Source organism: Mycteria americana, chromosome 1, assembly GCF_035582795.1.
Source record: "Mycteria americana isolate JAX WOST 10 ecotype Jacksonville Zoo and Gardens chromosome 1, USCA_MyAme_1.0, whole genome shotgun sequence".
Taxonomy (NCBI): Eukaryota; Metazoa; Chordata; class Aves; order Ciconiiformes; family Ciconiidae; genus Mycteria; species Mycteria americana.
In genome coordinates, this window is record NC_134365.1 from 112372273 (window position 1) to 112399256 (window position 26984).

General features: G+C 37.5%; 1 long non-coding RNA gene across 6 annotated transcripts in view; it reads left to right on the forward strand.

Moving 5' to 3' along the window:
- The window catches only part of LOC142416766 (uncharacterized), a 289637-nt gene that overhangs the window by 164765 nt on the left and 97888 nt on the right, over window positions 1-26984 (forward strand). For all 6 annotated transcript variants that reach the window (XR_012777831.1, XR_012777822.1, XR_012777824.1 and 3 more), the window contains one exon: window positions 12051-12104. This is a non-coding gene — a long non-coding RNA (uncharacterized LOC142416766). The remainder of the gene's footprint in view (window positions 1-12050; window positions 12105-26984) is intronic.

Below are 26984 nucleotides of genomic sequence, written 5' to 3' on the forward strand. Positions count from 1 at the left end.
GAGCATTAGCCTCCACAAATATGTTGGGTAATGGGTTTTTTTGGTTGCTACGCTTTACTTGTGGCAGTGTGAGCTTTTGACCTTGCAGAAGGAAACCCATCTTCAGTGTTTTCTCCACTGCCGTGGGAGGACGTCTCAGCATCCTGCTGCTGCTGCTGCGAATCCTTACCTTCCACAGCCTGCCTCATTCATCTTCTCCTCCTCCTCCTTTCAAGGTTTCCTTGCGTTCTTGGCAACAGCTACAGAGGAAATTAAAGGCTTTATTTCCAGACTAGCTTCAGATGTCACAAATATGGAGGCCAGTTTCTGAAAATCCAGTTCTAAAAACTTCAGTGTTTATTGTTTTCTGTGCTTCCCTGCCAAGATCTTCTCCCTGCTGTGGCAAAATACTGCCATCTGTAAGATATATCAAGCTAAATGTTAGCGTGTTGGTACTTGTGAATGCCATACGCTCATTCATGGCCTTGTTATGGTTTAAGATCATGCCAGACTTCATGGCATGCAGGGCCTTGTTTTGAATGTCTTTTTTTTTTTTTTCTTTTAATTCAGTCTGGCCCCATTTAAAAGTTCCAACTTGGGACACATCGGTAAGTTGGGGTAGTTTTAACTAGATGTACTCTTATACATAAATGGACATTGTGGCTTTAATATGAGCATGGAAACAAGGGATAATATATATTAGTAGAATTGACTTGCCTGAACATTGTAACATTATAGCATGTCCTCACAGCAGTGTAGCAGTAGTACTCCTTTAACTTCTTATGTAGAATATTTGCTGTTACGAGATTTACAGAAGTTAGTTGATCTCAAAACTTGCTTTCATTTGATCATTACAGTAATATTTATACATTTATACAAACACAGTTTCTTCATATATTTCTTCCCAGGAGGACAATTGGCCGTTTCTTCCCATTCCTGTGACTTAATTTTAAGCTGCTATTCTCAACATTCTTGACACTGTTTAGGAGTATATAAATGATAAAGTGACCTAGATAAGATGTTCAGATTTCGACCCGTGCACAAACTGTACTTTGTCACTTGGACAGGACCAAACAAGCAATACAGGTGCAGTCTAAGTTGTTTAAATGGACTTTGCATTGGCAGCTGTTCTTTCCATCTTCCCTTGAGAAACTTAAAGAATATAAACAATAGACCTAGGTTGACTTGATCAGTTCATGGGGTGTGGAAAGTATCCAGTTTGAAGCAGATAGCCTGTTTAATAAATTTGTTGCTATTTAGAAAGAATATCTGGTTTGTTTTGAAATTCACAGAAATATGGATCTAGAGGTTGTACAGTTTTAGTCCTAGGAAACAGTGCTTTTGTTTAATGAGGAGCAAAAACATTTTAGTGCTCAAAGTTCTACCTGTCCACTGGAAATCATTTTTATTTATGATTTTTGTCTACATTAGGCACATGATTTACAATAGTGTTCCTCTTCATTGCCTTTTCCTCTTCTTTCCCCTGTCCCTGCCCCCCACTTCAGCAGACTTACCTGTCTGATACAGATAATAATTTCTAATAACTTTGTCTCTGAGGAGTTGTACTGGCAAAGTCATAGTGGCTACCTCTGGCTGCTATCTCTGTGTAGGCAGTGTTTCTTCATGATATAGTGGAGCTGTCTCTTCAAAATATGTAACAGACTCTAGAATTGTTTGGTGCATGGGCAAAATACCAGTCTTCAGTAAAGTCTTAAGGTGGAAAAAGTAGATATCATTATCCTGAATAGAACAGTGCTTAGAATTTGCTTTTTTTCTTCCATATCTAATGAAAGCTTTGTCAAAGGGTGTTGAGCAGTATGGTGTGATGGACCATACTTTCCTGAGGCAGATGCCTTTATAGCACAGGAAAATGGTCCACTTTTTCTTTTTTTTTTTTTTCCCTCCCAGAAAAAAACTTCTAATGATCTGTAGTTCTTCTTGAACCTTGAACTTGATTTTAGTTTAGCTCTACATGTTGGATATTATCTAAGATTTTCAGCGGTAGAGAAAGTTAGATTATTGAGAGCAAACCCCACAGCCTTGGTGTAACCTCCTTGACTGATTGACTCTGGTTACAAGCAAGGCACAGTAGTGCAGCCTGTGCTGTTGCGCACGCTGGCTGTTGAATGATCACATCAGCTGCCAGGAGGAAGTCCGAAGATACAAGATGGGAAGGTCTGAGGGAGCATGCTGGAGGAAGGCTTCTGAAAAGAAACAAACATTTCCAGATACTCTAAAGTGTTGGTATACCATGGGTTGATTTTGGCCTAAGTCCACTGCAGGATCTGTAGTTCATTTAATGTAACTCAATTTGGGCGTAACCCAAATGTATGCTGGGTTTTTATAAATGCTGTTTGAGATACTCTTTGGATCCACAGTAGATAGGCCAACATCTCCCACATTTCCACATAAAAATCTGAGTTCAGAGGGATGAGTAGAATGCAAATATTTTAGTAAGTAAAATGTAAATGGAAAGATAGATGATAGAAAATGAATAATCCTTTTTCACATAAAAATAAACCACACAGCTATAACCAGTACAAAAGACATTCAGAATTAGAGGAAACAAGATGGTACTGGAAATAGCATAGATTTCGCAGTTGCTTTGGAATTCTGTACAGAAACCACATATAACACATTCCTTTCCTCTTCTCCTTCTTCTGTTGTTTTTTGTTTAACTGCTTCTGGTAATAGCTATAGGGACATCAATTATTATTGTATCAAAGACTAAAATTAGAAGTGCTGCACACAGCAAAATACAAATGGCTAAACAGTTTCTGGCTAAAGGTGTGTAGGGGGAGGAAACACACCCCATTTCTTTGCCTTGAAGCCAGCCAAAATAGCTCATCTATGCGCAGATCACTCCAAGGGCAGCAGGGGAAAAAACTACATCCATAAGATTTGCTGAACCCTTATCATTTAGGAAGTGGGAGGAATAGTCTGTAGATTAACATTCTAGTCTGGGTTATCAGAGACTTAGCTTTGGTTCCTGAGTTATCACAGACATCCCCTGGTTAAGTAGCATAAGTAGTTTTCCTATGCCTCAGTTCCCCGTCAGGTAAAAATAGGGGTCTCTTACAAGGCTGTTGTGGGGATAAATACTTAAAGCTTGTTAAGTGCTTGGATTATTCAGTAATGAAGCTTCTCGAAGTACCTCGAAGCACTGTTTAGTCTGGAATGTGTATATGCTGTCTCTATGCACCAAGCACTTTCTTAATAACTTGCTCCACTTAGCTTGGAAGACAGAGGAACACCTAACAGGACCGAAAGATCAGCGGTGTACTGAACTGCACTTGTGTCAGAAACAAGAGACGCTTCTTGGTGGAAGACAGTTCTTTGTGCTGTGGCTGGACATGACCTAAGTAGAAAACAATTGAAATGCTTGGTCCAAGGAGATGCCAGGGAACGAGAGAAAGCTGCCTTATCAAATTCTCCATTGAGAGAGGAGGCAGTGGAGGAGCAACACAAGCAAGTACTTTACAACACAAGCAAGAGGGAATATTTCTAGAATTGAGACGTCTTCATGGAGGTCAGACATACAAAGACAGGAACAAAAAATGGAAGAAAAAAGAGGCAATAGGAAATAATAACAGAAGGGTTTGTCTCTTGGTAGATTATGTAGCTCCAGACATAACTGGGGAGTTGGAAAAGGAGAGGGAGAATATGTTGGAGAAGAGAAGTGGGAGAGAGTGACAGTAGTGACTACTGGAATAGAGATGTCAATTTATTGTATTTGACTAGTGAAAGACTAGTCTTGTGGATGAAGTTGTGCAGCCAGGGGAGATCGCAGAGGGATCAAAAATCAGAAGATTTATAGTTTGCAGCTAAGAAAAACATTTTGTGTGGGAAGATTTCTGTATTAGAATAGTCAGAGGAATAATAATTACTTAAATACTTCTCCCTAGCTGAAAAACCTCTGAAAGGAATCTGTCTGTGTTACCAGAGAAAAGAAGGGTGCTATAGAGATAACATAGCTTTTTCAAGGTTAAAGGCAGAGGTCACGGTGTGCTGTAAATTCCGCTAGCTTCAGTTGTCTGCGTCAGGCCCCAGGAGGAGACCTCAGGCTGGCTGCGTGCACTGAGCTAGGCTCTCACATGGGCGATGAAACCACGGCTTGTTTCTTAGTCGTGATAGTGAAAAGGGCACTGTAGGTAAGTGTCTGGCGGTGCAGGCAACAGGTTCCTGATATAAAAATAGTTGTGGGTGGGAGATGTGACTTATGTGGAAAAATTCTTAGGGATGAGATAGTCAACCAAAGGGGAAGCAGTGGGAATACTGAAGCTGTACTGGGAAGGATGAACCGGAATTTATCTAGGAGCAGATACCAAAATTTTAAGATAGAGAATAATCTTCAGGACGAAGTGTAAGCACAGAGAGATTCGTAGTGGATTTGGAAGATGAAATATTCAAGAAGACTGTCTTTGAGAATCTCAGGGATTAGAGTTTTTACTTTGGTTTGTGCTTTTATTTTCTTTACTTTGCTAAGACCATGCAATTTCCTAGGAAAAAAAGAACAAAGCGACATGTCATCTCATCTCACCTCCTGTATAGCACTATATTTGGATAGGTTTGTTAGCTGAGGTTTTTGTTTGGTTTGTTTGAGGGGGTGAGCAGCAAACAGAATATAATTTTCTCCTGTTTAGTCACACTAGTAAAAAAAATGAGCAGTTTGGTGTTTAGCTGTCAGGTCTATGTACTGTTCCTGTACAAACCTTGTTTAATAAGAATTTAAGTAAATACAAATGAAGTATTGAAAGCATAAAGCGTCTGGAACATTTTAAAGATGCACTGAAATATAACGTGATTAATTTCTATTGTGCTAATTATACCTATTATGAGTTAAAACAGATTCCACTTTGCAGCCATTGTTATGTAACTTGTGGCTTTGCAGTTCTTTGAAATTCAGTTTTCTATTCATGTGGTATATTAAAAAATGTTACAAGACAAATTACAAAGCTTAACTGAAATAGTGCCAAAAATCTTAAACAAGTTATTCTACTAGATAAATAACTAGTGTAATGCTTACTGTTTTTTTTTTTTTTAATCAAAAATAAATGGTGATGTAATGAGCCAGGGGTGAGTGGGATGTGGGGTTTTTTCTGTTTTATGATTTAATGGAGTTGCTCTGCACTATAGTGAGGTATCTAAGATCAGTTTGTGAGCTATTACTCCTGTGTAGTATTTTGTATTCAACAGTGCATTCAGCTTTATGCTGCACAGATTGTAAGTGTAGCATATCGCTGACTTTGAATGCTCTGGCATATAAGACAGCTCATAACAGGGGTGAGTGTCATGGTAAGGTTTTTACAAACAGCAGCATTCACAGTCACTCAGCAAAACAGAAGGTGAAGCACCATGTTGTACTTGTCCCTAAGTGTGGGTCTGAAAGAGTTATATAGGATGTCTTTGCCTATTGCGAGCCTTTGGATGTGGATGTGGGGTTTCATCTCCACAGGGAGACACTTTGGACACTTTGGATGGGAAAGCAGAAATTTGCTGTTTGCCTATTGAAGGGGAATAAAGAGGCTTCTTGGGTGACTCCCAGGGTGGTCGCCCAGCTGTAGATATGCTCCAGGTGCCCCACAAAGTAGCTGTCATGGGGAGTGAGCTGCAGGGGATGGTGGCTGTGTGGGAGTTGTGGATGTGCCTTCTGATCCTCCTCCAGATGCAGTGGAGCTTTTACTTCTCTCTTTTTCCACTATAATGGTTTACAATGCAATCCAACCCCTAGTTAGTATATAAAAATTAATCCTGTTTTAAGTACTTTCGGAGAAAAGGACTTTTACTTAAAAGACTTTGTCCTTTTTTTTAGCAGTGAGTGAAACTGCTACTAACAAAATGAAAATAGTGATGTAAGCTTTGTTTTGATAAAATGGTCATTGCTTGAGTGTTGTGAATCTGACTGCAATTAGCAGAACCAATATTTGAGTCCAATTTCACCCCTAATTTGAGAACGGAAGTAAACTTGAAGCCTTACAAAGTAGAATACATCTCACTGGGGAAAGAAGTGTTAAATTCTCACCCCCAGATCAGTCAACATTTGCAAGAATCTTGAAGAAGTTCAATTCATTTAATAAAGTGTTTGTTTCATTTTCTGTATTACGTTTCTGAGACAGAACTGTCCACAAAATAAAAATTATAAAAAAATTAAAAAATCCATATCAAGAAAATCCCTCTAAATAGTTTGTGTTTGTTCACACAAACACATGAGACAGAAAGAGAGTTTGGTTCTAGTTGTACTGATGTACTTACTTTAAATGCAGAAAATACCATGAACACCATTTTCCCCCACAAAAATCTCCAGTTCAGTTTTAGTGGTATCTGAGGTACTGGTAGATAACTTATTCAGTTTTTTTTACATTAAATATGACTTCTCAGTCTTTTCAGAGTAACCTTGTTCAGCTGGAAATATGCATGCCAAAAAAGGAAAATTTTTTAAACGTTAAAGTTCAAAGAACTCCAACATTTTCAATAAAGTTTAGAGGATTCTGTTGGCTATTTATGCATGCATTTATTACTCGCCATCTCCAATATTAGCAGTTTTCCTCCTGAAAAATATGATTTTGTTTTTGAAAAATGCAAATAATTTTATTTGAGTTAACACTTTTTTTAGATTGCTTTATGCTGTCAAGTTCTGTGCCATGTAATATAACTTTCATTTTGGTTTAGCTGCATAATGGGGTGAGAACCAGTCTTGTTTAACAAACATGCTGTCATTGAGTTGTGAGGGTAGCAGTGTGTCCTGCTGAATAGTGCAAGCTCTTGCATGTTTCTTGCATTACTTCTGTTGTAAACGGTGTAAATAAGACTACCAGAGCTTTTCTCACTGAGCGAAATGAATCCATTTAGATAGGACTTCAGTGTTGGAGTGGCGGAGGTCTCTCCTAGGCACTCAGCTGCTGCCTCAGTGAGGGCTATCTCCACAGCCACCTAGCTGGAGTCTCCTCTCACTGTTGGCAGTGTTCAGCTCCAGCCCTACCCCAGTCGTTGCAAGGACTAAGCATCCTCCACCTCATTCAGCCATGTTTCTATTTATTTCATGGGAGCATTAATCAGAACAGCCAGTCTAAGGTCCATCTGAAACTGTGGATCTTTCCTTCAGTCTTGGCCGTGTCTGTACGGGCAGCTACCCCTCCCAGGAGGTCTGAGTTGGAGAAACCAGTATCTCTGCCTTGTGTCACTACACGCTGAGTAGAGCCATCAGTGTCCTAAGAGCATTGAGGTCACCCTGGGAACCCTTGTTTGGCTCAACTGGTTGCTTCCTAGGAAAGTGTTAGGGATGAAAACTGAGAAAATAAACATCCCCACCCCCCCAAGAGTGATATATCATGATATACCTGAATCCACCTTGAGAACAGAAACCTGATTCCAAGCTGGAGACCTCTGGGTAGCTGACATGGGGGTAAAAACAGTTGCATACTGGAAGGCAGAATTTGCAGCTCTCAAAGTTCACTGGACACATTCATCATTGTGTTTGTAACCAGCCAAGTATTTTGCTGGTGTAAGAAGGTGTATGAAGCCCCTCACAGCATTATACTTAAAAAGGCCATAAAAACACTGTGCAATGAAATATATGCTGTCCTGAAATGCCCTGATGCTATCACAAAGCTATTCAACTGTGATTCTCCCTGTCTCCCCGACTTTTTCGGTGCCCCTTAGGCGGGTGTATAGACTCATAGATTTCTTTTATCTGTTGACTTTACATTGTTAGCTGGGGGATGCACAGTGCCATTTTTTATGGAAAGACTCGAGTCTATAATAATAAAATAAAACAGTCTTTAGTACTTAAAAAAATCCTTACTTTAATTATCCAGTGTCCCTTTCTGTTGGCCCTCAGTTCTTATTTCTTTTCACATAAATGGGTGTGGAATTGGAGGGAAGAAGTTTAGGCATTAAAATGTACATTCCAGCATTATTTGTGCTGACCTGACTTTAACGTCTACAAGACCAGGGTCAGAAAAGCCAGTTTAATTGTCTACAAACATCCAAGAGCTATAGGCAAGAAGCCCAGTCTGTTGCTTCTAGCTATTGATAGGGCTAACCCCAGCACTGATGACAGTATTGCAAAATAAAGATCCCCCAGAAACCCAGTTAATGGCATCTTTGTTCCTAACCTGTGACTTTGTAGAAGTCCTAATACTTCAGGTTTTAAAAATTAATAATGTAGAGCTGAAGTGAAAATAATACTTTGGAAGTGGGGATGAAACAAACTCTTCCCTTTTCATCTTTCCCCAATGATTTGCAGGCAAACACAACCCCAGGCAACTTCCGAACTTCCATAATTGCATTGAATTCCTTGTTAATTGGGCTTTTCTCTTGCTATTGAGTTCTTTTTTGAATAATGCCTGCTTTATATGATTTGTGTGCAGACAATAAATGTAGAAATTTAATAGGATGAAGGCTGTGGCTCCATATAAAGATATTTAGCCCTTAACTCCCATTGAAATCAATACCTGTGCAAATCTCGTTATAAGTGACTTAAAATTAATACACATAAAATAGGATTACTATTAAATGTTTAAAGGATAAATAGAGAGTAACAACACTGTTCTCCTCTGAAAAGTGACTGTAAAAATTGTATCTTTAGAGTTGCATGATAATTGTCTCAGTACCTTGATGCTTTTTATATAATATATGTGCTTGATTTGAAAATAAGAAGTTGGTGACTGTGTCTGCAAACTCTGCAAACTAGAAGGGAAACTTGCTTCGTTTCCTGCTTGGACTTTATCACAGGTAAAAAGTCCTGTCTTCCCCCATCAGACTCTTCATGATGCTTGTTCCTTCAGTGAGAGTGGGGATAACTTTGTGATTCACTAGAAGGTAAAGAATCCAAGTTACTTTCTCTTAGCAATACAGAGATAAGTGGACTAAGGAGGGGTGAGCAATAGTTTTTGTTCTGAAAGAGGCTGTGACATAATTAATGAAAGAAGTGGAGCTGCTGATGCAAAATGTGCCTTTTTTCCCAGAGCAGAGTCATATGTTCAGAGCTTTTGGCTGGTATAGGAGTGCTGGCAGCAATGCCTACATCAGCAGGGATGGGTGTCCATCACAGCTTTGAGATGTGACCAAGATAAGCGAATTGCACCCGGTCTGTCATTAACCCACTTACTCTTGCTAGTTTTCATGCATATCATGTTGTTACTGAAAGGCTACCCAAAAGTCTAACAGGGAAAGATAGTTTCCTCTCCAACGCTAAACAAATGTAATCATCAGGACCATCTCTGATGTGCTTGCTTCTGGTGTCTAACCATGAGTGACTGAGGATGGTGGGATGTAACTGGTGTGGCTGGAGTTCAAACCCAAAGCTTCCCTTACAATGCTGTCAGGAAAAGGTAGATGAACAATCATCGGCAAGACTTGACTTTAAGTGCACAAAGTGGTAGTTTCTCTCAGGCAAACATGGCTTTAGTTAAACATGGAGAGACAGGTATTCTCCTGAATTTCTCACTGTTCTGAACGCATTTGGACTGTTTGTCCAATTGATTGCATAGCAGTACGGGTTCTGGTTATGTTTTTGTTTGGTTTGGTTTTGTTTTGTTTTTTTCCTAGTAAAACTCATTCCACTTCTGTTCTGTGTAGAACCTCAGAATAAAGGTTTATGTACAGCAAATCTTACAAAAGCTCAGTGACCACTGTTCAGTTTATCCTTTATCAGTCACCTTTTCTCTGTCTTTGCATTTGCTCAAACTCTCTTGCTGTTAAACTGCTGAAAACTTTCCTGCTATTAGATCTGAGCTGAGAAACTGTTTTATCTCCAGTGACCTGCACAGTTGCATCAGTCTAGTGGTGCAAACCCAGTAACAGGATTGTAGTTTGGACTAGGAAGATGAGTCCCATGATAAATCTTTCTGAAATGAGACAGAAGTTCTCAGAAGTCACAAACAGGCAGGTGGCTAAGGAAATGGTGAGGATATGACCCTTTCAGCTCAAAGTTGCTTGACCCAAGTCCCAGTTTTTAAATTAAGATAAACTAGTCTGGCTACATCAGAAGGATGCTAATGTAACCAAGAGGAAACTATCTTTTATTAGCAGCATACACTCTAGGGTTTGCTGATGATTGGGCTGATCTGACAGGGTTTGCAGTTTGTCTGTACCCTTCCTCGTTGCTGTTTATTGGTCCATTCCAAAATTCTCAGCACCATGGTCACTGGCTTCCCTTTTAGTGAAAAATGCAAGGCGTGTTGGCCAATACTCATATATGGACTGATGTTCCATATGCCAGAAACTGCTGTCTCAGGTGAATGGAAGAGAGATGATAGAACTGTCTTTCTGTGTTATCATAGTCTTTTTCAAGAGTCTTTTGTTGACATCATATGACACTTCCCATTACAAGACTTCATTTCCAGAGTCCAGGATTGAAACTATGTTTCTTTAGTCAGTTTCCTTGCGGTCAACAAGTATTTAATGAAACCCTACCAAATGACCCTTCTGTCATACCGTTTTGCAGGAAGGATGGTATGCTGTCAGTTATTCCCTGACCTCAAGGAGGACCATCTCCATGTTCCAGCACTAGAGTTGGTGGTTGTGGTTGGCAGCTATCATGCTTCCTAACAGAATTTCTGAAGATTTTATGCATTCCCAACACCCTGAATAGACATTTACTTGTCAAGAAAACCTGTGTTATAACATTATTGAAGTCGTAAAGTGGTAAAGTCAAACAGTACTAGCGTAGCTTGTGCAGCTTCTTGTAACCATCCTCTGCGAATGCGCTGTGGGAATCTTTCCTTACTTGGTAACACACTTCTTTTTCACACTGCCCTAGATACAGACAGTGAGTGGATGGGCCATCTCTGAGGGTGAATTTGGTTTGTAGTAAGGGAGAGCCTTGTTCAGAAACAGAAAGTGGAAAGTATCTGGTGACTGAGACCATCTCGGGACAAGAAAAAGGAGTCTCATGACAAAGTTGATTAAAGCCTTGGAGAATAAAATTCAGTCTTCTGATTTACCACAGAGTTCACACATCAAGGTGTGAAGTACATTGCATCACATTTTTAGAGATGGTCAGCAATTGCATGTTACCCATTTTTGTAACCTCAATTTGTCAGCTAATTTGCAACATGCTTGATATTTATGTCTCCAACTGAAATCATTGTGAGCAGTACCTTGAATGTATGAAGTCTGTGTAATGCTGAGTTCTCTGAAAAAACTGAGCCTGTGTGACCCAAAGTAAGTATTCACTGTTCAGCTTGATCTCTTAGCACCAAGGAACTCATCTGGGACAATGTTATTCCTCCAAAATAATTTGCTGAACTTGAGTTGTGCCATGTTTGTAACACAGTCAAAGCAATCGTGATTAGAGTGTATGGACCATAACAAAATACTGCAGTTTTTCTATCAGGATTTGAATACTACTCCATGAATGTCTCTCCAGTCTACATGTTAAGCAATGAAATTAACACAAAATATCAGTGCTTGAACTTTTTTAATGTCTGTTTGTACAAGGAATGAAGAGGAGTTCCCATGGAAGAATACTATGTGACTAAGCAACTAGCAACTGTGGCATATTCCATACTCATTGAAGAAATAAAAGTTGCACGGGCAGACTAACATTTGGCATTTTCTGATATTTATATTAATCACATTACAGTCTTAAAGACAGTATGAAAAGAACATTATTATGTGAAATGTTATAGAAAGTAAATGAACTCTGTGTATTCAAGTGCCCTGAAGAACATTTAATGAGAAATACATACTTTTTTTTTACTAGATGGACATATAAATCTGAGTATCCTTTAAGGAAATAATGATAGGTATACACTTGCATTTGAATGAAAAGACTCAAAAGTTGATACAAACTACATAACAGATACCTTTAATCCTTTTTGAATGGCACGGTATAGTATGTCTGTTGGTTTTAGTACTATTGTTTATAAATGTAATCCTGCCACACAGTCAGGACTCTTTTGGGAAAACAGTGACCTAATAGATTTTAAGCAGCTTTTTGTTTAGTATGATTTTGCTGCTTGCAATTTCTGTATAACAGTAACCACTCATTGCTACTAATTTGTCATCAAAAATATGAGAGAGAGAAATAAATTATAATTAAACTTTTTTTTTAATTTATTTTACAGATTTCTTTTACAATGCATTCTGCTCAGGCCAGTGAATTTTGTTTAACTGACCAGGTAAGCAAATATGCATAGTCACAGTTTTTTTCACAGTTTTTTCCAGACATTAGGCAACTAATTCTGAGAGACTGGTGTTCTGTGTTGTTGGAGAAAATTTTCAGAATCTATTATAAATATGCTCAAAACGCTGTTGTCAGTTTCTACTTTAAAAAATCTGTTGAAAATTCCAGAGTTCTATAATTTTCAATTAGAAAAGGAGTTTATTTTCCAGATGTGCTTAATTTTATTCTTTCTCTCCCTTCTTTTCTCTTGTTGTCCAGTTTCCTCACGCTTGGCGTTGATATTTGTGTTTTTTCAAAGCGTTACAAGTTGTGGGTTTTTTTGCTGGATGCTGTCAGTCTTCCTCTACCTACCAGGCTATCAGCATTGCAAACAGGATTGTCTGATGAGAACTCCAGAGATGGTGTTTTAACACCACCGGAATGGCACAGCAACACTAGAGTGGCTGTTGGGAAATGGAGATGGCTTTGGAAATTTATAAACACCATTTCTGTAGATCTTAGTAGAAATTAATAAAATGCAATTACAAAATGAATGAAATTGCAGTTAGTGATCTGGTTTTCTGGGTACTAAAAAATCAAGGCGAAGCACCGATTTACAATTTTACTGTGCATAGGTTGGTAGGCTGGCTTCTATGCTTTACTTGTGGAATTCCAGTTTGAGTGGTTGTTGTTGTATGCTGTAGGATTGGTTTGCAGAAAACACTTTTTTGGCCATCTCTTTAACACTTTTTTGGCCATCTGTTCTATTGTTATGTGTTTTAATGAAGGAGTTGGGCAATATAATTTGTATGCAGTAGAGCTTTAATGTTGCCTACACCCAATTCAGCCTTTTTTTGATGCTTCTTATAGAGTGATGTGATACCTTGTTGGGAGAGAAAAGGGTGGAGAAAATGAATTAAAGATACTATTTTGTATGGAATATTTTGTTCACGGTATACAGATACGGTTTGCCTTAGATTTAAAGTTCCTGTGCTTTTCAATAGACTCATCTTAGCCCTGGTTAAAATAACTAAATACAGACAAAATAGTAAATAAGAACGTGGTGTTCCTATGTAAGTCTTTCTCTTGTTTCATGTTGAAATGTTCCATAGCTCTAACACTTTACCAGTACTGTTAACCTCATCTTTATTTCAGATGAGGTTGTCTCTTATCATCTTCTCATCATTCTAACTTCTTATTGGGTTTTTCTGTGGCGTTGCCAACACCTAGAAAGCTTTCTTGTTCTCAGTTCACCAAGGAGAAATTTCTTTCCTTTGGATCTTTTCCTGAAAATTCGTTTCAAACCCACTATTCCCAATACCTTTATTTCCTTTAAAAAACAAATGTAGACTTCAGCTAGTGCTGTCTTTTGGGTTCCCCTAGTTTGATATTCCTGGATTTTGTTTGCAAATTAGTCTGCAATCAGTCTTGCAAGCAGGGAGGGAAATCTTGGATTAAAAAACACCTAGAGATTTCAAATGTTAATCTGGAAGACTTCTCAAAAGCATTTAATATTAAAAGTTCGGTGACAAGGAACAAATTGTCAAGGAACAAAATTTGCCTTTTTTTTTTTTTTTTTTTTTTTTTCCCCCCACATCTGGGTCCTCTTTTTCTGGATCTTTGACATGTCCAAATTAGTCATTCCTCCAAGCTTCATTACTCAGGCTTGAACATTTTTTTATGGTATTTTGTTCAAAACATTTCAAGATATAATTATCAACAATAAATAAATCTGTTACTAATATAATTTTAACAGCTCTAGCAAAATGATGGCTGTTGACAATCTCTATTCTTCTTATTATTATATCAAGGTGTCTCCTGAAGAGCTTGTCATGTCACTTGCCTTTCAGATATAAATTAAAATAAAATTGTAATGCTTAGATTGATTTGGAATAATAATTGGTTTATTGATCAATATGAGAAATCTGAGAAAAGAAATCATTGTGGCTCAAATAACGAATTTAATTTCATTTTTGTCTTTGTTTCTTTAAGTATCATTAATCATTTTTCTGAAACAAAATCAATATAATTCAGTAAGATTTCTCCAAACCTATCTTTAACAGAACAAATAATTTTCTTTTATTAGAAGAATGAAGTCAAATTCATGTGGATCATCTAAACTGCATTTTTAGTGAATAAACTATTTTCTCCCACCTCTTCCCTGTACCTTCCATACCTTCTTACTCCAGCCCCCCACTCCCACAGATTGCCTAGTCTATGTTTCTGGATAAAATATGTCTGTCAGTAATGACATTTTTTAAGAAAACCAGTCCAAAGGCAGAGATTAGACCCCCAAAAGAAGTTTCATAGTTACAAACTGTTTGCTCTCCTTACTGGCTTCATTTATGGGCTTTTTTGTCCTTGATGGTGATGACTGTAGCCTTCATGAAGTAGGAAAAATGAGCTACAGTAGATACTTCTGCTCCATGGACATACTGTGTCTTTGTATGTATTCTGCACATTTCCATGAATTAATTGGATCCTGGCTTATGAACATGTCTGTGATGAGGTAAGGGGCTTGGCTGAATACAGGTGATGATGAGCAGCTCAACATGGAGGACGGTGCTGATCTTTTCGACTGGTAATGAAATGGGAGCTGATTTGGCACCTTGCACATCCCTCTACCGACTTAAAACATGAATCAAAGTATTTTTAAGATTATTCGTGTTTTTGAGGAGCCCCCTGTTCTATTGGTATTTGCGGGGTAGGATGCTGTGGGCCCAACGATTGCCTAGTGACTGAGGCACTGGGTTGCTATTGCAATACTGTGCAATGATGGCATTTTCTATAGATATGGTCAACAACAATTCTTACAATAATTAGCTCTCTGACAAAAAGCTGTATTTTTAAAGTTTGCAAGCCTACTTGTATTCTCAGAGGCATTGAAAGCCTGCTAAAAGTATGGGTGTATTATTAGTATACAATTTCTGTACAGTACAAAGAATGTGGAGCAGACATTTTCTATATGGACATAGAAGATGCAACATGAAAATGATCATTTTTGATTCTTTCATTTTAAATCTACATTTCATGCACTTTTGAGCTACTGGTGGCACCTTATATTTTCATTACAAGGAGGGAATTTGGGGTCTATATGAAATATTAAAAGCTCTAAATAGCTGTTTTGGGGAAAAAAAATCTTTATATGCCAGAAGAGCTCTGGTAACTGGCATGAAAGTTCATTCAGAAATTTTTTGTAGTCCAACAGTGCTTGAGTCTCTTTGAAATGCTCCGAAATTTTAGCAAGTTAGGACTATTCTAGCACATCGGGTTACTGGCAGACACAGAGCACTTTGTAAGGAACAGTCATTGGGAGTGAAAATTGGATTCACACGGGAAATCGGGTTGCCAGTGTTATGCTTGAACAAAACCCCCTAATCACTCTCTGCTCAGGTTTCAGATATATACAGAGATCTGTTCGCTAACAAACTATAAACCAAAAGGTACACAAGCTAGAATAAAATAAACCAATGACTGTCTATTAATTGTGTTTCACTTAAACCTCCTCTGAAGCACCTGGTCCTGCCTCTCTCAGAGACCCAGTACTGGATGTACTGGCCTTAGGTTTGGCCTACGTGCATCCCACGTGGCAGTTTCTATATCGTTGTTATTTTGAAGTCTTGTATGGTATAAAGCTGTGTGCTTGTTTCCATGCACAGGAGTGAGTTTCATACAGAATCAATACAGATGAAATTGTTTCAGTTTGCCCCGGAATAATTAACAACCAAAAGAAAAACAAAAGCAGATTCTCCACTAAGTGTAGGGGTTTGCATGCATCTTGCTCAGAATTCCCTGTATCTCTGGGCAAGTGCAAAATGTCCTTTAAAAGGCACTATTGTTATTAAAAGAATGCAATGTCATTCATGGACTAACAGTTTTCACTATTGAAAATAATTTAATTCAGAGATATTTCTCATAATGCCCAGCAGTAAATAATTGCTCTTCTGGGCTCTTTGTTTTAATTGATGACAAAAATATATGAATGTGTACGTTTTGAGAGAGGCCTTAAATGAAGGCATTTTTTAGAAGGGCTGTTTCTTTTTCAGCTTGAGCATGCAAGAATATGAAGGAGTTTAGTACAAGTAATTATAAAAAGATTGCTTGTGGATTTCACTGTAACTAACATGGCATTTTGGTTCGCTAAGAGGGTATTTCTCTTCAGTTTATGTCAGTAATGGAAGCCCCCAGAACTCCTGTTAACTTTGTCTATAAATTTTCATTTGCAGTATTTTTATTTAACTAGTCCTAAACTCACTCCCTTTTTCCCTTCTTATGTAGTAATAGCTACTGGTCAGCTATGCTAAATCCTCTGGGTGACTTGGATGGTAAATCTCTCCAAGGTTTTTGCTACCCTGGACTGACTTTCTTCAGGGTGATAGCACATATATCTGCCTTTTCCCAGCAGGAGGTTATCATCAGAAATTCTTCCTCACTTTGATCACACATTTTGTGCACGCTGGGTCAGATGCTGCGCCCACACAGTTAAAACACAACTTTAGTAATGACGGATCAAGCCCTTCCTATGCAGATCTCACCTTGGTAGGGAGAGGAGCTGCCCCTGAAGAATAAAAGCAGTGTGTGCTACAGTCATCGAGAGAGCTGACTAGAGAAGGGAAATCCAGCCTTCGTTAGCGGATCGGGACTGTGGTCCCGGCCAACTGTGTATATTCAAGAAGTCAGGATCCAAATCCCTGTCTGCCTTCAAGTAGCTCTGCCAGTAAGCATTCTCTTTGTCTTTTTTAAAGGAAAATAGGATTTTTTGTGATCTTTAGAAATGAAATACAAGCCTTGGAACAATAGGTTCTAATGTGTGTGGAACACACAGCGTCTCTTTTTGTGCTATGTCTATAGACCTAGGAAAGCCTAACCATATAGAGCCTCAAGCTAACTAACCAATTAAAATATTTTTAATACTCTTTGTGCAAAGCTCACACACTAAGCCATTAGCATATACATATATAGTCTCCAGCCTTGGAGCTACATCCAGACCAAGAAAGCCCTTGTTTTCAGACAAGACAGATTTTGACAGATCTTCGTACAAGCACAGGAGGCCACTTACAGTGTCAGGCTCCCAGCAAACTTGGCAACTCTTTTCTCCTGCCATCCATCTTGCAAAGTTTGATAATTTCATTAATGCTTCAGCTGTTGGAAGTGAGTATGAAAGAACTCCTCCTTTCACGCTCTCTTTAACTTTGTAGCCTTAGTAGTTACAGAGGACGTTTCCAAAGACTCATTCTAACTTCAGACTCTTGGGTATTTCTAAGTGTTTATGAAAGCAAGCATATCCAAGACTCAAAAGTAAGAACCAAATCTTTTCTTCTTCCTTAAATCTCATCATTTATGCAATATTCTTACGATTGTTACTACAAGGAGAAGGAAGCCTGAAAAAATAGTTTCATACCTAATTATTTGCATTTAAACAATTTTAAAGCAAGTATTTAAGGCAATTACCTATTATGCCTTTGTTCTTCATTCTACATTTTCTTGTTTTCATAAGGAAATGCCAAATGAAACATAAATTATCAGTCACCTGAAGTAGACTGTATGAGTATTTCAGAAGAAACATCTCACCAATTTGATTCTGTGGAGCTTCAAATTTAGTTTTAAAAATTGGTCAGATATGTAAGAAAAGAATAGTGTATGTAAAGTTTTTTTTTTCTCAAATACCTCCAGACAGTAGTATGTCAGAAGTTACAGGAGCTGTGAACTGCAAGCCTCATCTTGGAACAGCAGAGCTATAACTATTGTGGCTTTGGCATTCCCTCAAAATGAATAACTGGATGAGACACTAACTTGCTTCGTGTTTTACAGTATCTTAAAAACTGTCATCTCTCCAAAGGCTTAATTTTAAGTAGTTTTTCCTGGAACATTTAAGGGAAATTTCATCTAAATATACCAGCAGTATTATTTTGTAGTTTGAACTGATATCTTCAGGTAGTTATTTTTATTACTGCATCTTCTATGTCTGAAGTTATTTGCTTAATTTTCCTAATATATAGCAAAAATGAACAGCTGTTCTACAATTGTCTTGTGATTTCTCAACAGTTTAATTTTTCTAACCCTCTTTGGGGATAGTTTTTACACACTATTGACAACTTTGTTTTCTGATCTACTGGAATGCATCTAAGCAAATAATCAGGAAGAAAATTGTAGAAAGGATGAGGAGGAAAGGTTTGCTAAAAATGGGTTAAAATATTTTCCAACCTTTTTATAACTGCCCTGCTGGAAACACCAGCAGCTATAATAAATTAAAGAAGTTAAATTATAGAGTTTTGTGTGCCAATTCTGTTTTGACAGTAATATGTTCCAAAGTTTTGTATCCTATTAACTCACAACGGTTTTAAAACAAAACAAAACAAAAAGTTTTTTATCGAACACATCTAATTCTTCGTGAATAGAAACTACACTGTAAAGAAATTATGTTCTAAGGAAGTTACTTATGTTACAAAATGAAACATAGGAAAGCTAGGAAATGGCAGATTTACAGGTCTAAATCTGTTCCCCATGTATCACTCTGAAGACTGAATGTGGCAGGCGCCTGCTAGAAAATGACAGTGCTTGAATGCATACTCATAGGTATGTCTTGGTTTCCTTCAGACCCAGAGATAGTAATGTTTTCTTCATGCTTTTAAGAGTAAGCAGACTAGAAACCTTAACTGTTGCAAGGTGTTGTTGCCTTTAATGATGTCTCATGTAGTACAAGAAAAATATCACGTATTTGTCAGCCTGGGCTCACAGGATCTGTGGTGCAATTCCTGCTTTCCACTGCAGGTGGGCATCAAACTAAATTCCAAAATGCCACCCTCTAACAGAAAAGACTTTGTTCACCTTGATAACGAGACCAGACACATATAGCTTTGTGGGGTTTTGGGGCTATTGAATAAGAAGCATAATCTTTTTAAAACAGGAGAAAATTACAGCCAACATTTCACATGTATCTAATGATGTACTTCTTAGGGAAAAGTGGGGAGTGCAGAATGGAAGAGGTAAAAAATGTGCTAGGAAGTATGTAACACCGAGGACTAAGGATATATATGGAGCCTATGCTTTGCTTCATAATTCTTCATCACTGAGGGTTTTTTGTTTGTTTTTAAACTCCCGGTCCTATTTCTAAATTGTTCTGTACGCCTTTCTTTCTCAGCTCTTTTGCAGGTTGCTCATGGACTCTTAGTATGTATATATTTATGTATGGAGTTCTAGTATGTATATAACAGGCATTATCCAGAGGAAGAAGAATAACTTAAGAAAGAATAGATGTGGTGAAAGGATGGAGGGTGCCTTGGAACATCCCTTCACATTGCAGGACACGGTTTCCTAGGACATGATTTGTTTGGGGGCTTCCAGTTTTTCTCCACAAGGTGATGTTTCTTCATGTCTGTCTGGGTTGTCCTGCTTTCGAGCCACTTCCTCAACTGAGACTCCAAATGTCTGTGATAGGTGCAAGTGTGCTAGATTGGGCCCGTTGAATGTACAGATGCCAGACTTATTGGGAGTGACACCGTAAAATGAATATGTACACACTGCAATTTAAAGGATAATATTATGCAAATATTCCTAAGCACGACACGTTAAAAAGTAGTTACATTTTAGACACATCCATTAATATTTTCCCTTGAATATCAAGTACTCCTTCCCACCTGCCATCTTTTCCATGTTTTCACTTGCTATGATGATTAGATGTCATAAAGCTGTCATAACGCTGTGACTAGGCTTTTTGGTTAGTAGAACCTTGCACAATCTGCATTTATATGGTGCTCAACATTTTTAAAACAGATTATACATTTCAAACTCTACCAAAAAGTCATAGTTTTAATAAGTATTTCTTTGTGTGGGGCAGATTCTGAATTGCTTTTGCTGTTTCTAGCACACAGCATTACTATGTTTCGCCCCTAAGCAGTATAAAAAAAAAGACTTAATGGCTCATATTGAGTCCTACTTGTACTCCCACTTCAGACTTACTTACGTTTATGCATACGATGGTGACACTCACTTTGGAAAGGAGGTAGCGATTCCAGGTGCTTAGGGTTTGATGGTGGTGATATTTAGCCCACAAGTCACCTAAACCACCATTTTAATAGCACTGTTAAACAAGAACGGTAGATTTCTTCCTCCCTGGAATTTTATCAGCGAGTTAGTTCATACTCCCATAATCACTTGCAATGCATCTTTAAAACTTTAGCTCTGCTGTTTCATATTGAAAAAAAGTAGCCAAGGTAATTTAAAAAAAGTGTTAAGCATAGTTAGGCCATACCCTCCTACTCCCCACCCTGCCTGTCTCACACAAATCCATACTTTCTGTTCATCTTCGGTTGTGAACATTTTCAGTTCTTAACACCTGGATTTAAATGCCAGAATTCCACACTTGACAACTAAGCAAGCAGATGAATTGCTAAGTCTATAAACAGTCACAGCTCTTGTTTAATCTTGGTAGCATTTGAAAGTCAATATTTTATTTTTCTGATCATGGCTGTCCATTAATACCATTGTACCTGTGCCCTTAAGTAATGTGATTTCTTTTCCCCCATCTGAAGAAATGACTGAAAAAAACCTTTTTTGAAGAAAACCTTTGGCAGGTTGGTTTCTTCTTGTTGTTGGTTAGATGGTACAGAGGCGTGGTGATTTCTTTATAGGGAAGCAGCTGGGGAATTTATTATAGGGAACCGTATTTTGTTTCCAGGTCTTACTGAAGGTTTGAAAACCTGCTCCTATTATAATACCAGCCTTGCCTTTTTTGGTGAGTAGTAACAGGAAAGTCATGATGTCTATGAGAACCTCTTAGCTGCAAAGGATGGGAGAGGCACATGAAGATCCATATGTTTAACATGCTTCACCAAACAGTTCCCTCCTCCCCTGCCATCCTTCACAAGGCCTGAGCACCACTTGCGAATTTTACTGGTGAAGGTACTTATTCATATAAGTAGTCCCATTATTTTAATAAGTATAAATTAAGAGTTTAGATTTGTTTTATTGTGAACTACTGTATATTATTCTTCATGTTCTATTCACATGTACAGAAACCATCATTCTAGGATACAATTCATGTGCATTAATTTAGACAAATCATATAAAAATAATTATAGTCTAAAACCACAACATTATCAAAAAGTATTGAATTAGGAAATCTGCTGGCAGTGAAGGTCAGAAGTGTTACTTGGAGACTTAAGAAATTAACCAATAGGCTTGGCTATAAGCCTGTACTGATAATGCGTGTAGTTGTAATGGCAACATTATGAAAATATCATTAGCAACATCATAGTTAGGTATGTTAACATTTGCAGTTTAAGCAGGATTAATATCCTCTTACGCACTTGAAATGATTGAATTTTATCTCTAAACTGAACAAAATATGTTTTATGGAGCATTGCATTTTCTAATGTTTCTCCATCCAAATTTGTTTCAAATGTACTGCTCGTGATCCTGCTTATTCCTCTAGCAAAAAAACCCAAATCACAAGCTACACTGGAAAAAGCACAATTCTGAATAAAAGCAAATAAAATTATTCTTTTACAAACAATTATAAAATACTTATATAAGATTATTGCATTTATGGAAAAAATTTAATAGAAATATACATGTAGGACATAGATAAAAGATTATTACCAACAATAAAACTTTATCATCTCATATCTTGATTCAGCAAAACACAAATGTTTTTTATTATACATCTTCTGAGGTTTCCATGTTTGTACTCCAGTTAGGAAGTAGGACTCTTTAGGGACTGATATCAGGAGAAGTTAAAAATTGATAGAAATCTTGGCAACTAAGTACATTTGACATTTTGAAGAGACAACAATGAAAAGGAGTAAGAAAGTGTTTAGATTAGATTATATTCCAACAGGAAAAGGTAAACTGAAGTAAGAAGGAGCAAGTGAACGGGACTAATCCAAATAAAACATTTTGGTGATAAGAAATTATGAAATACAGATGACATGGATTATAGAGTAATTTTTTTTCGCACACAGCATTTTAGCAGTAACAAGGAGATTAATTAAATCTTATCTTAAAATAAACAGTAGGTATCTGTGCATTAAGTATTTGAATGGCAATTAAATATTCCTAAAAGTTGTACAATATTATCAGTATAATAGACTTGATTATACAGCGTAAAAGAATTCATGTTAACCACGCTGTCATTTAAATAGTACATCATAGATGTACTCCTGGGAAATAAGTTCCCTCAAAGCACAGAAATCCAAATTGGGAGAGAAGATAAAAATGAACAATGAAAATACTTTATTCCATATAGGTTATTACACTGCTCTTATCATCATAGTATCTGATTACTTTCTGGTGGTGCATTAAACTATGGGATTAGCATCTGTTGCTTAGCACTCTGCTATTGCGTGATGATTCCTGTAGACTTGGGGGAAGGAGGAATAGGGAAGCTGTGAAAACTTGCTTAAATGTTAACAAATTCTGCATGTGGAAATGTTAAATAAAAGAGGAGGAAAGACCAGTAATGATGAAAATGATATCCAATTAGGTGAAAAAGAACGCATTTACATGTCTTGGCTGACACTGCAAAGACTTTTGGAAGTTAAGGCTAGTAAGGGGTTGCCATTTGATCCATGAAGGTTGGTATCTATTTCAGGAGTAGTTCAGAAATGTCTGACAGACTGTTAAAAGGTATAACAGCCTATAAAAAGGCCAGAATTTTTGACTATTGGATTTTAATCAACCCAATGTTTAATTTGGAAAGGAACAAGGTTTCCAAAATATAGTGTCTTTATAGCTCTTCTGTGAGGTTATTCCCAGGGCAGAAGAATTTGAGAGAACCCTCCCTTTGGTAAACGCTGCTATGCCCAACAAGGATTGCTGGTACCTGGGCAACCTGCGACCTTGTGGTCTAATTAAGCGATGCTGGAGAGATACCTAGAAAACCTGCATTCAGAATATACTCAAAATGAGTATTAAAGGGAGAACAGGCAAATGCAATTAAGCTCAAAAATAAAACTGTGTTCAGTACACGGAAAAAGCAAAAAGCTGAAAATATATAAAGAGTCAGGGGCTGAGAGGCCTCTAAAAATAATCAAACACAAGCTAGAAGACTATGGAGTAAAAAAATATCAAAGAACAATTGAAGGGACACTTTCTATCAAATATAAAAGGAATTTTATGATATTTCAAAAACCTCTGCAATTCTGATGTATTTTTGTGTCAGTTTCTACAGGAAAGTCCAAGAAAATTCTGGTTTTAAAGTAATTGTTTAAATGAACAAAAGAGTTTCTGAAGAAAATCTTAAAAATATATATATATTTAAAATACCTGTGCACAGTATGTGTTAAAGAAATGCCCAACTAATTAAATGGATAATTCTTCATTGATATCAGACTTTAAAAATTCTTGATCATTTAATTTCAATCCCTGTCTAACTACTTACAATTCTGTTATCTGCAAAAATGGGTCTGAAGCATGTTGAGAAGAGGATCTCCTTGCATGGTTTTTATTTTGTGTCACCGGTTATTTTGTAAATGTTGCAACTGCCTTTCTCATGGCCATTACACAGTTCTGAGTTATGTCAAATAGCAAATGGATGTTTCATTTTGCAACTTTTTCTTTAACGGGAAAGAGCCCAGCATTTGAAATCCCAGTGTTCATCCCGCTAAATACTTTAATTCAGCAAACAATGCAGGGCTTGAATTTGGACCCAGATATCATATAAGAATTGTGCTGCATTTTTACCTAAATGAGTTTATGCCGAATAATCTTGTTTTCACAAATCCTGGAAATGCAAAGCTACATATTTTCCTAGTTGTAATAGGCATTATTTACTAGTTTGAGTGACATGAGATATTTAAGAGTTCAAATAAGCAATTTGTAACTTTTGGGGGAAAAATATCGATGGTCCAGCTCTACTCAGACTGTAGGTGGACAAGGTACTCACATCTGGGCATATTATCAACAGGCAGATGCCTCTGTTGTTAAGCACCGTATGTGAATAGTACCTCCTGGAACTCACAGTATGACCTTACCTGGAACTTGTATGGTTGCTGCCTAAACATTTTGGAAACTTCATGATTTACATTGCACAACTTGACATCAGGAGCAGAATCTGCTTTCTTGAAGAGCGGAGCTCTTAATTTGCAGCAACTTATCAATTATCCTTCCTCTCCAGAAGTGAGTATTCTGTCAGTAGCGGTTTCTTACAGTAGTGTGGGGACAACGCCACAAGCAGAAAAAAAGGATTACTTATCAGATAAATAACTCTAATTTTTATAGCACCCACAGATCCATACTAGTTTCTCCTATGTCCTCTGCTCCAGAACCTAATTCCAAAGAGGGCTTCATGAGAGAGAGAAGGGGTGTGAGAGAGTTGAAGCATTTACTCTGTCATACACTGTACTCAAGAGAGTAATACATGTGTTTCACTGCCAGGCAATACTTTCACAAGCATTCTTTGACTACATGTGTCTGTGTGTACACACACACTATAGTATCTACAGAGTAGCTCAGGACGGGCCATACACCTGTAGAATAGGAGTTACTGTTGGTAGGTATTCCCTAATATAAAAAGTAAATAGGGCGCTTGGTCACATCACATTGACTCAAAAAGTACTGACTTTTTGGGAGGAGCTGCCAAAATAGAGAAATTAAATAGTTTATTATAAACAAGTTTGAGATGCGTAATTTTTCTCCCACAGAAAAAAAAGAGTTTTCAGAATGAAAATCACAAAAGGAGGTTTGAAAGAAATAGTGCTGTGGTAGAAAGTCTTGTTTGGCAAAAATGTTATTTCCTATGATAAATTCAGTTTACAAATACTTAGTGATTAGGATTTACATTATGACTGACAATATGTGCAAATACTGTATTCATTTTCTTTTTCATTATTAGATACTTCTAGTATGTTGCCACATCTTTTGAGAGCAAAGCAGTACTTATGCTTATTTATTTAGATTGTTGGGACATCCCGGGCTCTTTGTTAGGCATAGAGTCATCCATGTATGTCCTGAACAAGAAAGATCGCTGATACCGTTGAAGACAGATGAAAGTGGACAAATGGGGAGGAAGTTCAGGGAAACAAGCAGGCACTATTCATGGCGAAAGCAACTTTTTGCCAGGTAGATAAGGAGGTAATTTATTAGGAGATCCCCCACATTTGTATAGGAGGAGCCACCTGGCTATTTATTTGAAACTGCTACAAGTTGTCAGTATATACCAGCATAAGATAATGATCTGAGGTGGACGATGACATATTGATGGATGTTTTCGTTCATCTTAATGTTATATGTTACTGTTCAGATCATCTCAAAAGACCTCAGTAAAGTATAGGAGTTTTACCGCACTAGTTTTTTATGTTTACATAATTAAAACCAGCATCTGCTATAGGTGGCTTTGTTTTCAAGGCTCCCATACTCAACGAAGTTCTGCATGCTTGCTTGTATTGTTATGGATGGTTCCCCTAATTTCAGTGAGAAGGCTAATTGTAGTAAAGATGAATACAAGTGTAAGAGTTTGCATGATAAAAGCCTAGAGACGTTGTACAGATCCATTCCTCTCCCAGGGCGTGGAAATAAAAGGTTCATCACTGGACATACTGGATTAAAGACATGGTTACTGCATGCTTTGTGGACAGCATTACATTCTATCAAGTGTATATTGTTCAAACTCATATAGGAAATTGGCATTCCTTCTGAAAGTTTATTTCTCTTAAATTCACAATCCCATGGCCGTTATTAGTCCTCTGAGGACAGGACTAGATACTGTTTGCAGAACTTAACTGCATTTTAACTAGGGGGACTCTTTTCTACATGTTGCATTCTGCTTCTCTCCTGCTCGATAAAAAGCTATCCAGAAATGCATTCCAGAAATCTGGTTGCTTGGTTTCATGCTCTGCAAGCATCGGTTACCATAGTATTTTAGAAAAATACCTTTTCAGGAAGCAGATACGTAATCAAATATAGTCCACTGAACTTGTGCTGAATGAACCATCTGTTACAAATTGAAAGTAACATATTTGTAGATTAAATGATTAGTTACCTTTAATTTCCTGTTACAGTCAGAGAAATATAAAAAAAGAGGGCATGAGAACGTCTTCAGAAGCATCCCTTTACGTACCCTGAAGCCGCCTACCCTTTGAATGTACCTTGTTACAGATGTCTTGCGACAGTGTTATAAACTGACCCTCTTTAACAACCAGGTCTTTCTGGAAAGCAAATCAGACAGTTCCCTCCACCTAGACTGTGCACATTTCTGTAGATACTCTACCTCGGAGCCACTGGACCAATTAATGCCTCCTAGTTATTAAGCCAGGATGTGCCCAGTACTGATCAAAAAGCATTATATTTGTATTGGATCGCTCTTGTTCCAAGGTTGCTTTACATGTTGTTGTTGTAATAAAAAAATGCAAATTCTTGTCTTTGATCCCAAAGAACTAGGCATTATACAAATTTAAAGTAAAATCCCTTTAATGTCCTTAAGTCCATGCAGCCTATGTAAACAGTTACTAGTAGTTCAGAATTCCAGGAAGATGTTGAAACAGGACTGAAGTACTCTTGTCACAATTTGAAATAAGAAATAAAGGCCTTCTGCTTATTACTAGGAAAGATAAGAACACGTTCTAGGTACATGACCCTTGTTGGTCCTCTGAAATCTCCTTTGTACTGTTCAGGCATTCAGTATTGAGAATTTCAAACCAGTAACAGACCATGCTATCAGCTTTTGTTTAATAGTTCAGCATATTTCAGGTTCTCCGATAATCATTCTGTGCTTATTTATAATATGTCACCCTTTGTCCAAGTCTGCACCTTTGGCTGTCAAGTGTGAACTAGAATCATCTCTTAAGCTCAAGGGTGTTTTAGCTCCACTATGGTAATATTGGCTGTGGTGCGGCTCCTGTCTCCCCATCAAGAAAATAATTTTATATTAACATGAAATTCACAGTGTTATATATTCACT